Here is a 5,962-nt window from a genome sequence, read left to right as displayed (position 1 = left end):
CAATAAAAAGGAATGAAGTACTGATACATGTTACAACATGGATGAACCCTGAAAATATTATACTAAGTGAAAGAAGAAGCCAGATACAAAAGACTACCTACTGTTTGACTCCATTTATGTGAAATATTCAGAACAAGTAAATCCATACAGACAGAAAGTCAATTAGCGGTGTCTGGGGCTGCAGGGTTTGAGGGGAATGAGGACTGAGTGCTAATGGGTATGGGGTTCTTTTTGGGTTGATGAAATGCTCTATAACTCATCATGGTGATGGTTGCACAGCTCTGTAACTGTATTAAAAATCATCGACCTGAACTTTGAAAGGGTGAATTGTGTGGTATATGAATTATGTCTCCATAGAATTACTTTAAAAAAGATACCACTAAGAAAAATAAAATAAGCCACACACTGGGCAAAAATACTTGCAACTTAATTCTGATAAAGGTAGGTTTCCATGGCAGGGAAGTTATGTCAAAATTGAAGTTCTGCTTCTCTCCATATCCCCACATCGGTAAACTGGAATGTGCCTAGGCATCCAGAGGGTTTGGAGTCTGGGACAAAGTGGACCTTGTTTCATTTGGGATGTGTGTGAGAAAGATTATTTACTAACTTTGTGTTTAGTACCGTTCTCTGAAGCCTGCAGTCTGAAATTTTGAAAGGGTATGTAAGGGTATGTAAACACTGATAAATTGAAGGTTATATGTACATAATAATTAATATATTAACTGCTGGAATATTAGTCATAAAAAGAATGATATAATGTCATTTGCAGCAACATGTATGGACTTAGAAACTATCATACTGAGGGAAGTTAGTCAGACAGTGAAAGACAAGTATCATATATCACCTATACATGGAATATTTTAAAAAAAGGATACAAATGAACTTTTTTGCACAACAAAAACAGACTCACAGACTTTGAAAAACTTATGGTTACCAAAGGGGACAGGTTGGGGGTGGGGAGGAGGGATGGAATAGGGGTTTGGGATTGGCATATGTGCACTGATGATTGGCCAATGGGGACCTGCTGTGTAGCACAGAGAACTCTCCCCTATATCCTGTGATAATCTATGTGGGAAAAGAATCTGATCAAGAACGGATATGTGTATATGTATGACTGGGTCACTGTGTTGTACAGAAGAAATTATCACAACCTCATAAATTAGCTATACTTCAATAAAACCTTTAAAAATAAAAAAATAAAAGATATATTAACTGCTTTGTGAAGTCATTGCTGGTGTAAGAGAGAAGAGTCTACTGTCAAGACTCAAAGAAGCCACAGGTTTTGCATGGCACTCAGCCGGTTCTGGATTTGGATGTTTTGACTCAATTGTAATCCTGCCAGAGCATTAGCGATGTTGAATGAAGTTACATGCATTTCCCTTCCTGAGTCTGGAAACTTCCAGTCAACAGGGTCACTAACCTATCGGACCATTAATTAACTGTGATGATGGGAAAACAGTCTCTTCTTAAACCTCTTAAGGGCATCTTTAATTTCCTTTTTCCTTAGAATAAATCAAAGGATTCACCATGGGGGTCACCACTGTGTAGAAGACAGATGCCATCTTATCATAGCTCAGAGCGTTATTAGCACTGGGGTACATATAGACAAAGAGTCCTGATCTGAAGAAAAGAGTCACTGTTGTCAGGTGAGAAGTGCAGGTGTTGAAGGCATTGGACATGCCTTCCGCTGAGCTTATCTTCAGCAATGATATAACTATATGATAGCATGATGATTAAGACAGATGTCACACCAAAAATCACTGCTATCACAAATTTCATGACTTGTAGGAAAAATGTTTCAGAGCAGGAGAGGACTAATAGTTGAGGCAGGTCACAAAAGAAGTGGTTGATAATATTTGGGTCACAGAAATTGAGCTGAAGTAAAGCACACAGTTGTATCAATGAGCCAAGGATACCAGTTTTATAGACTCCAACCATCATCTGCACACACAGGGCGTGTGGGGGACACAATGGCTGTGTAGAGGAGAGGGTTGCAAATAGCAGCATAGCGATCATAAGCCATGGTGGCTAGGAGGCAGCACTAGGTCAGACCCAGGCTAGAGAAAAAGCATTGTATGGTGCACCCTGTAAAGGAGACGAATTCAGGCTTCTGGAAGAAGCTTGAGAGCATTTGAGGGGTTTTGGAGGTAACATAGCAGAAATAGAAGAAGGATAAGATGCTGAGGAAGAGAAGTACATGGGCAGGAGTCCATCCTAATCAGAAGGATGAGGCCCACATTCCACACCACTGTCAAGAGGTAAATCCCCAAGAATACAGCAAAGAGAACAATTCTGAATTTGGGAAAATCTGAGAATCCCAAAAGAATGAATTTTTGACTATTGTATTGTTTCCTCCGCCAGCCATTGTCTTGAGAAATTGCTTCAAACTGCAGAAAGATGCTTGGGTTAATGATTGACTGTTTTAGTATTATGAAACATATTTGTTTTGGATATAGTTTTGTGGTTTTGGAACAAAATTATCCATAGTCAAAATAATATTTTTTGGAGTTCCCATCATGGCACAGCGGAAATGAATATGACTAGGAACCATGAGGTTTTGGGTTCAATCCCTAGCCTTGCCCAGTGGGTTAAGGGTCTGGCATTGCCATGAGCTGTGATGTAGGTCACAGATATGGCTCAGATCTGGCATTGCTGTGGCTGTGGTGTAGGCCAGAAGCTGTAGCTCCAATTAGACCCCTAGCCTAGGAACCTCCATGTGCCTCAGGTACAGCCCTAAAAAGCAAAATATATATATATAATATTTTTTAACCTAGCTACAAAACAGAAACAGACTCACAGACATTGAAAATAGACTTGAGGCTGCCAAAGGGGAGGGGAGAGGGAGTTAGATGGAATGGGAGTTTGAGGTTAGTAGATGCAAACTATTACATTTAGAATGGATAATCAATGAAGTCCTGCTGTACAGCACAGGGAACTATATCCAATCACTTGGGTTAGATCATGATTGAAGATAATATAAGAAATGGAATGTGTGTATATATATATACACATGTATATGTATGTATGTATGACTGGGTGACTTTGCTGTACAGCAGAAATTGCCCCAACATTGTAAATCAACTACACTTTAATTAAAAATTAAACTATAAAAAAGAACATTTTAAAACAGTATAACTCACTATAAAATTTATTTTTAAAAAACATTGGGAATCCCATTTCCCAGTTACACTTGATAGTTTGTGATATATTCTTGCAAATATTTCTGCACACATATGTGTGCACATATACACACACAGATATTGCCAAAATGCTGTCTAAAACTTGGTACTAATTTACACAAGTGTTAAGATTTTATGACAATATACCTTACCATCCCATTATCAATACTCCCCATAGTTTTTTAACTTTATATTTTGACAACCTTACAGGTAAAAAAATATTATTTCATTGGATTTCATTTGCATTGACTTTACTGATTTGCTTATATACATGTATTTTTTAACCCACTTCATTTTATTTATTTTTTATTTTATTTTTATTTTTATTTTTTTGTCTTTTGTCTTTTTAGGGCCACACCCATGGCATAAGGAGGTTCCCAGGCTAGGGGTCTAATTGGAGCTGTTGCTGCTGGCCTACTCCAGAGCCTCAGCAATGCCAGATCTGAGCTGCATCTGTAACCTACTCCACAGCTCACAGCAACCCATTGAGTGAAGCCAGGGATTGAACCTGCAACCTCATGGTTCCTAGTCGGATTCATTTCCACAGCACCGCGATGGGAACTCTTTTATTTTTTTAAGTAGTGCCCAAGTCATGTGGAAATTCCTGACCCAAGCTGCTACAGTGATGATGATGGATCCTTAACCCACAGCACCACAAGAGAACTCCTTTACCCCTTTTTAGTAGGTTGTTTATCATTGCTTTGTATGAGCTCTTAACATATCAAAGATGATCTCTCTCTCCCTCATACATTTTGCTAAATCTTTTCCAAGTTTGTCACTTATTATCAATATTGTTTATACTGAAATTTGTTATACAGATTTTTCTTATTTTTATATCATCAATTTACTATGATATTTATGTTCCTGGCCTTGGTATTATACTGAAAAAGACTTCTTTACACAATCCAAAAGTCTCTTTTACATTTTATTTTAATTCACTTATAATTGTATATTTACATTGAAAATTTCTGAGCATATTAGTATACGGAGTGAGGTATGCACATGAGATGATTTTGGTTTTCTTTCTCCAAACTGTCACTTGTCCTAACACAATTAATTGAATGATTTCTGCATTGATTAAAGTCACTTCTATGATGAAGTTGTTTACAAATTCCCTTCTGCCCAATTTTTTTTTTTTTTTTTTTGGTCTTTTTAGGTCTTCACCCTCAGCATATGGAAGTTCACAAACTAGGGGTCAAATTGGAGTTGTAGCTGCCAGCCATAACACCACCAGATCCAAGCTGCATCTTTGACCTACCCCACAGCTCAAGGCAATGCCATATCCTCAACCCAAGGAGCAAGGCCAGGGACCAAACCCATGTCCTCATGGATACTAGTCAGGTTCGTTACTCCTGAGTCACCACTGGAACTCAAAATCTGCCCAATTTTTAATCTAATAGTCCATGAATCCTATGTCCAGTCCTGCACAACATTTTATAATTACTTATAACTATATTTTATTTTAAAGTAACAGAACATTTTGATAAGTGTTAAGGAAAACATTCCTTCATTGTTTCACTTTGATATCATTTTATAAATATATACATTCCTTTTTAAATATTATTTTCCATCATGGTCAATGCAGGAGATTGTCACAATGTACCTAAAAATATAACTCCTATATCCTGCATGATTTTCTTGATAACAGAAAGATGTCTTGCTGATGGCAAGAATGTACTTGTTCATTGAGAAATAACACCAATTGTCAAGAACTCATAGTAAACTGAGAAGGTCTTCTTTAGAAAGAGGTTCTGAGTGTAACCGTGAATGATATAAAATCAGATAGATTTGCAAGAGGAGGAAGAAAAGTGTTAGAGACTTGGGTCAAATGCACTTACTACATAACCTGGACCAAGTTACTTTAACCTTTCTGAACCTCAGTTTCTTCACTCATGAAATAGAGATATAATGATTTGTTGCAGGGTCACAGTAAGGATATCAAGAGATCATACACTGAGTACCTTGCACAATTCCTGGAAGTAGGTAGAATTTGCTCTGTTTTGATTATGATGGAGGGAAAACATGGCTATATGGATGAAGGAGGCTCTCAAGTTGGGAGTCAGAGTCCTTGAATACCATTACTACGTGCCCCATGCTGCCATTGACCACAGTTCTCATCTAGATGTCTGTGAGGAAGGTGAACCACTGATGTTGTTTATTCCACTGGAGTCTGGGAACTCCAAAGGACCATCCACTGCAGACCCCAATGGAATATCCACTGCCCCTTCCTAGTCTGGACTGTTTCCTAGATTCCTAGGACAGTCACTTACCATCTTTCAACTGTCTTCTAAAGGAACATTCCTGTGGGAGGGCCTTCTCTTCCAAACTCTTCTTTGGCCCTGAAATCTCCTGACCAGCTTTGAGAAGGGAGGCACTTCCACCTGGGGTTCATTTAAATGCCTCCTTAGAATCCAAAGTGGAAAGAGGATGGCTAATTAACCAGGTAATTGCTCTCTAGTGCAATGACAATAGAAAACATGAAAGATTCCCCTGCCGATTCCATTTTCTCTTTGTGGATGATTCAAGTTGAGAAAAACTTTTTTAGACCAATGGATCACTAGAATAGGAACACGTCTCACATATCATCTTTGTCTAAAACCTTTCATTATGGATTGATTTATGTCAGTCTTTGCTGAATATGATATTTTCAGAATATTATAATGTACATGTCTCACTTAACATGTCATAATACATATGTAAGTAAAAATAAAAAATTGATTTATAAGTATTCATTTTTCTTTTTCTTTTTTCCCTAAAATGTTTTTTAAAAAAATCCTTAAACC

At 37.6% G+C, this 5,962-nt stretch overlaps 1 pseudogene; it reads right to left on the bottom strand.

Moving 5' to 3' along the window:
- Positions 1-1,435: 1,435 nt before the first annotated feature.
- On the bottom strand, positions 1,436-2,365 carry LOC146399378 (olfactory receptor 5AN6-like; annotated as a pseudogene).
- Positions 2,366-5,962: the final 3,597 nt, after the last annotated feature.

Source organism: Sus scrofa, chromosome 10, assembly GCF_054392235.1.
Source record: "Sus scrofa isolate SSC_HxYL_T2T_F1_AM1 chromosome 10, Sscrofa_HxYL_maternal_Yorkshire_Landrace_v2.0, whole genome shotgun sequence".
In the NCBI taxonomy this organism is placed as follows: domain Eukaryota; kingdom Metazoa; phylum Chordata; class Mammalia; order Artiodactyla; family Suidae; genus Sus; species Sus scrofa.
The sequence above is the reverse complement of the archived record's forward strand: the minus strand, read 5'-3'. Positions and strand labels throughout refer to the sequence as shown.